At 36.0% G+C, this 6,346-nt stretch overlaps 1 long non-coding RNA gene across 2 annotated transcripts; it reads right to left on the bottom strand.

Annotated features, from left to right (window-relative positions):
• Nucleotides 1-4,112: 4,112 nt before the first annotated feature.
• On the bottom strand, nucleotides 4,113-5,755 carry LOC147614880 (uncharacterized). 2 transcript variants are annotated; one of them, XR_015262887.1, is made up of 3 exons: nucleotides 5,557-5,755; nucleotides 4,543-4,603; nucleotides 4,113-4,250 (listed from the first exon to the last, which is right to left on the bottom strand). It is a non-coding gene; the product is annotated as an uncharacterized LOC147614880 (long non-coding RNA). The 2 variants fall into 2 exon arrangements; XR_015262888.1 differs by lacking the exon at nucleotides 4,543-4,603.
• Between the last annotated feature and the right edge of the window lie 591 nt (nucleotides 5,756-6,346).

The following is a 6,346-nucleotide window of genomic DNA, read 5'->3' as shown; positions in this document are numbered from 1 at the left end:
GCTTAGCCAACTAGCCCTTAAAGACCTTCTTCTATATATATATATAAGCAGATTGTGTTTTATGGTTATAAAACCATAATTCATCCAAGATAAACATCTTACATACCTTGGAGATAACATATAGAATGAGTTCAACTAGCAAGCATGTAAAGTAAGAAGAGATCATACCTATAAACCAATAGGCCCTATTGGAAGAAAATACTCAGACTCGTTCTATAAAGATCTAAGGTTTAGTATGCCAGGCTGAAACATGCAAGATATGTAGGCAAGATCGTAGTCAGCTAGAAAACAAATCAGAAAACTTTTGTTTGCTTTAGAGTCAGTAACAAGAGTAAGCATATACGATGGCAGTTAAAGCCTATGCTGCAAAATCAAATGGTTGCAAACTCTTCCTAAACCCTAGGAAAAAAACTATATAATTCAGACCCCAGGGCTATCATAGGTAGGGAAGGAGTCAAATTAGGCCTACTACCTCAATAGAGTAATTAAGAATGATGGGCTAAATTTTAGCCTGGCCAGGGCTATCATAGGTAGGGAAGGAGTCAAATTAGGCCTACTACCTCAATAGAGTAATTAAGAATGATGGGCTAAATTTTAGCCTGGCTATTCATTTATGGCAAGAGAGTCACAAAGTAGCCACAAAATATCTATTTTTCTAAAACCGTTAGCACAAAATTTGTTAACCAATTTGGTTACATCTTAATATGCCGCAAAAACATCAGTACAAGAATACAAAACTAGATGAAACAAGCTAAGTATCGTATTCTTGGACTGTATCAAAAGTCTATTGCTATTTCTTTTTACAAACTCAGCAGGAATGATAGGCAATTTATCCCTCTTCCATGAGTATTTTGTGCAAAAAGCAGCAGTGAAGGGGTTTTTTAATGAGATCTCTAGAGTGAGATATGTGGTGGATGTGACAATTCTTATACATCTAACATTATGAAGTGTGAAAAAGTGGGTTCAATGCTAATAATACTAGTGGGATATATCTCATGTAGGAGTGTAGATCTGTCAGGACAATTAATACTAAGGATATCGTCCATATATCAGAAAGTGACTCCAATTTTTTCTAGCATTTCTTTATAGCATGAGGCAGAGTGTGTAACAAAAAATCATTTGCCTAAACACATTGCAACCAAGTTGCACCATATTGTGGTTAAACAACCATACCATTAGATCTTTAATTTCAGGAATGTCAAGTGTTTGTGGAAAGGTAAGTGTGGTTTTTTTTACCCAATTGGCATCGTTTTGAGCCAAAGAGACCCTAGAAAAACCCATATTCTTTCTATGTTAAAATACAAGATCACAAAGTTTATCTAAAACTCATGAGACTAAATCTTAGAGGAATATTCTCATAACATTGTGTGATATCTATAGTAAAAATATGATAAATAGAATTTGGCAAATTTAGGAGAACTTTAGTAGCATTTTTAGTGACGCAAAATGGATTTGTTGATATGCCTAGAAAAGCTCTTAGATCCTTTTGTTTTTGTGCACATATGTCATGAAAGTCACATAGTACTAAATTGAGTACTTGAGTGATAATAGATGTGATGTCAATAAAAATGCAGTGTGATGCATTTGAAATCCAATGGAATTTGTTTTTATGTATTTTGAAGATGGGAAATAGGACGGGAAGGGTAGAGTTACCACAACTTATACCTTTTTGGATGAATTTGTTCTGTAAGATGATGACCTTGTTAAATGCATTTTGTGATAGCTTGTAGAACTCATCACCTTCTAATCTCTTCTAGGCTGCCAAAAAGGCTAATTGTTTACATATAAACATAGCGTTATTAGGAGCTTCATATAAACCTACTAGCATAAACTTGTCTAGTAAGTTAGAAAAATCTCTTAAAATCTTTTAAAAACTCAGTAAGTGATCCATGAGTTATGAGTAGATAGCTATCTCTTAGGGATGCCATATATTAATCTAGAAAAAACAAACAAAATTTTAGATGCAATATCTTGATGGTACACCCCCTCAAGTTGGAGAGAGGTGCCAATGTTTGCCAAACATTCAAGAATGGTGCAAATGCCCATGTGTGGGTTAAGTGGTTCCGAAGGAATGTGATTAAATCCATTCTTAATCAATTTCTTCAATGTAGTACTCTAAATAATGTCAAGCTTAGTGGTACATAAATGCATCCCAAAATCATCAAATTTTTGTGTGTACTTTTCAAATTGGTCACAAAAACCAGTGGGAATTTCTTCTCCTCGAAGAAATTCAGTGCAGCAAAAGATGCGCTTTAGTGATGCAGTGTATTTCCATCTAGTCTGGATATTTTCAATGCGGGTATGATTACCACAAGAACATCAAAACAAGAATATATTACCTCTTTTGGAGAGACAAATTCTAGCAATTTATTTGCGAAAAGACAATGAAAATAGAACTCATCTTTTGATTTATCTGGGATGGTACATAGCGTCCATCATCCCGTAGGACTTTTGTGGATCTGTCTCATAAAAAGTTACATTATAAATCCAGGAGATTACATACTGGGAAACTTCATCCCTTACCCCCTAGTAATAAAATATTTTGTCCTACCCCTAGTAGCATTATTACTAGAAGAGGGTGAAAGGAAAGTTGTAGAAGTGCTAGCCTGAGTGTCCAAAGAAGTTTTTCTTCTAGGTGGAGAAGAAGAAGAGGGATCTGCTTCAATTCAAGGATTGAGGAGAGAGTTGATGAGTTTTATACCTTTAAACTAACCATAGTTAGTCAAGATAGTCCCAGGCTCGTTAACTTTCAATTCTTTAAGTGTTTCAAGCATGAAATTCTGAAAATGGATAGATGCAATAATCTAAGCCAAGACAAGGTTTCTAGCTTGGCCACCAAGCCAAGAGCATAGCAAGGAAAGGTGAAAAATTACATATTTATCAGGAAAAAGTTCCTCTAAATTGTTAAGCACATACCAAATGGCATGGTCAAACCATATAATACTAGAGTCACAGGGAGCCCCTGAATCTAGAAACTTGCATGCACATTTTAAATATGGTCTATAAATATTCCATATGGTCTCTATATAGTAATCAGCATTAGGCTTAGAGAAATTCATATTACCTTTTGTGCGGCCATATATCCCAACTGGAGAAGAACACTTAGAGGAGACTTAGAGGTGTCAAGAAAATGCATAGAGAAACGAGATTTGATAATTCTCCCCTCTCCAAATATTGAATACCCTTGATAGCATTATTCTTGCAATCATCCAAAATGGAAGCAGGATGATTCGCCAGAAATACCCAAGTCTCTACTTGGATTGGTGCCAAGAAGCCTTTGTTGGATTGTGTCCAAAGGCGATGGATACCCTAGCAGATTAAACCTCGATTTGTCTCGGAGGTAAGAAAGGATATACATTTGAAATTTTGGGTACCAACTCCGAGGAGCCTAGAGTCCATCATGATACACATGTCTTTTTGGAATGACTTAATAGACTCAAGTGTGTTGTAGGGTCTCTACTAAAAATACTCCCACCAGCAGCAACAGGCACCATCAAAGTAGAAGGAGCAGCCAAAAATGATGGTTCCAACCCACATAGTTTCCTCAAAAAGCTGGAAACTTCTACACCAGTAGCAGCAAAACAAGTGAGATCTAAGTGATAAGTTTTAGCTAATAAAGGAATTTGGCTAGTTAACTCCCTAATAGTAATTAAGCCTTCACCCTTATCTTTTTCAAGGGTAGCCAAAAGTTTAACCCAGTCAGTAAAGGATAACAACTGTAGTAAAGAGCCCAACTATGTTGGTTCTAAATTCACAAAGGATATGATTTTGTCCAGAGCATCTTCATCTTTGATACATGTCAGAACATGGTTGCATGCTTTTGAATGTGTATGGTCCACAGGAATTTCCAAACCTCGAAAAAGAGGTAAAATCTATGTGAGTTACATTCCTACCCCATAACAGACACATTATTCCATCTTTAAGACTATCAGCCCCAAAGGCATGAATGATAGCGAAAATACATCGTTTAGGGAGTAAAAATATCAGGTGGAAGATCTAGAATACCCAAATGGGTATCCCTTGTAGCTAAGTGTGGGTTTTTTGAAATAATTAAAATAACTATCTATAGACAAACATTAACAATGTTCATAAATCCAACCATACCCGATCAGTTAATGACAACAAGATATATTACATTGTATTAAAGCTTGTTGGAAATGCTGAGACAATGTCTCAAATTATAATTCGACAGTTTCATAAAAGGAAAAATAACCAAACAACATTAATTTTGAGAAGGTGAGTCTTGTTACCTACATCCATACAAGAAAACCAACAGAGATGTTAGCCCAAATGCGTATTGCAGGTGTCATTGGACCCTACCACATGTTATAGATATCACCCAAAAAGAATGTCTATCAACTTTGAGAGTTTAAAAAAGAATAGTTCAATGCAAAAATTATCTCTGCAAGTATGCAACTACATTCCAAGTATATAAAATGAGCTTAGCCAACCAACCCTTAAAGACCTTCTTCTATATATATAAGCAGATTGTGTTCTATGGTTATAAAACCATAGTTTATCCAAGATAAACATCTTATATACCTTGGAGATAACAAATAGAATGAGTTCATCTAGTAGGCACGTGAAGTAAAAGAGATCATACCTATAAACCAACAAGCCCTATTAGAAGAAAATACTCAGACTCAATTCCATAAAGCTTCAAGTCTTAGCATGCCAGGCTGAAACATGCAAGATATGCAGGCAAGATATGCATGCAAGATATGCAAATTAGATAACTTTTGTTTGCTTCAAAGTCAGTATAGAGTAAGCATATACGATAGCAATTAAAGCCCATGCTCCATAGTCAAATGGTTGCAGGCTCTTCCTAAATCCTAGGAAAAAAGCTACATAATTCATACCCAGGGCTATCATAGGTAGGGAAGGAGTCAAATTACCTATATCATGTTTTCTAACCATCTGTACAAAGAACTAAATAGGAGGCAGCCCTATAGAGCAGTAGAAAGATCTCCCAAACGTGAGATATACAATCAGGGCTAAGGGAACAGTCATATAGTGTTCACTAGAAAAATGCTCAATTTGCTGTAGGGTTCGAACCCAAGCTAATACCTATATTAAGTTAGAGGTAAGGTAAAGAATTCCTAGAACAAAATTGTATAAACAACTGAAAACCAAAAGTGTGCAAAAAGAGCAGATGAGAAGCCAGCCCCTCAGCAAATACATGCCATCAACTATTAACCTCTAAAATCCCCAAAGTATTGAAGCATACCCAAGTCCAAAAACTTACATATGATGACAGGTGTACCAAAGAAATGTGGTGGAAACACTCAGGTACAGTAAACAATAACAATAGGCAACATGAAAGCTTTTAAAAGAATTTTTGTACAGTTAAAGAATCAACAGCCAAGTATTCATGAGATGCCATTGATCAATTGTTTTAGTCACAAATCTATCTCATGCAAGCCAAAACAATTGTATGGAAGCATTGATAAACAAAAACCAAATGCACCTATGTAGAAGGCACCCCAAAAGAAGCAAGTAATAGAGCCATAAGCACCAAGCAATATGAATTTGGGCTAAGTGAGATGTTACGCTCACCTCAAGCTTGAGCCTTTAAATAGGAAAACCTCTCCAAGTGTGGAGTGTGAAAACGTCGGATGATTCTGATTTGCCCCATCTCCTCCACTGCTACAAACGAGCGTCAAGAAACCACCCATTGAAACAGAAAATATGCAGAGGAAGTTGCAAGTGGCAGATAGTTTCTCAGGAATAGGGTTGTCACATGCTTGACCCAGTGCTCCTCATTAAATGAGTGAGAAAAAAGTATCCAATAAAAGCGTGACACTAGGCATTAGCCTTTAGAAAAAAATTATAATTGAAAATAATTTAGTTAAATGTGTGTGTGTTTGTGTGCGCGCGCGCACACGTGCGTGTGTGTGCATGAGAGAGAGAAGAAAGAGAATTTCCATGTGTGAGAGAGGAGTGTGAAAGAAAGCAACATCTAGCTTAGCCTATATTGGAATTTATTGCTCTTTGGTTGATGAAGACTCCATATAATTTGCATGGTTCTTTTTATGGTAGCAATCTTCTTCTTTATGGCCAATCTTTCCACAATAATTACAAACAAGCATAAGTTTGTGTTTATTATGACATTCATTTTTGGTGTGGCCAAGTTTGCCACATTGGCGGAAGCTTTGTATTTGAAGATGGTGAGCCTTTTGATCTCCTGCCTTTGACATAGAGAGCAGTTTCTCTTGTGTATGTAATGGTGGGTTTGTGCTTAGCTTTATGCTCTAGCAAAGAAGATTCAATTTCTTGAAGCGTTTTTTCCACATTTTTTTAGAGTAGAGATTAATGTCATAAGGTTTTTTATCCACACTATTTAATA

This window comes from Cibotium barometz, chromosome 41, assembly GCF_041138505.1.
Source record: "Cibotium barometz isolate CiBa-2024 chromosome 41, ASM4113850v1, whole genome shotgun sequence".
Taxonomy (NCBI): Eukaryota; Viridiplantae; Streptophyta; class Polypodiopsida; order Cyatheales; family Cibotiaceae; genus Cibotium; species Cibotium barometz.
This window is presented reverse-complemented; position numbering and strand designations above follow the sequence as displayed.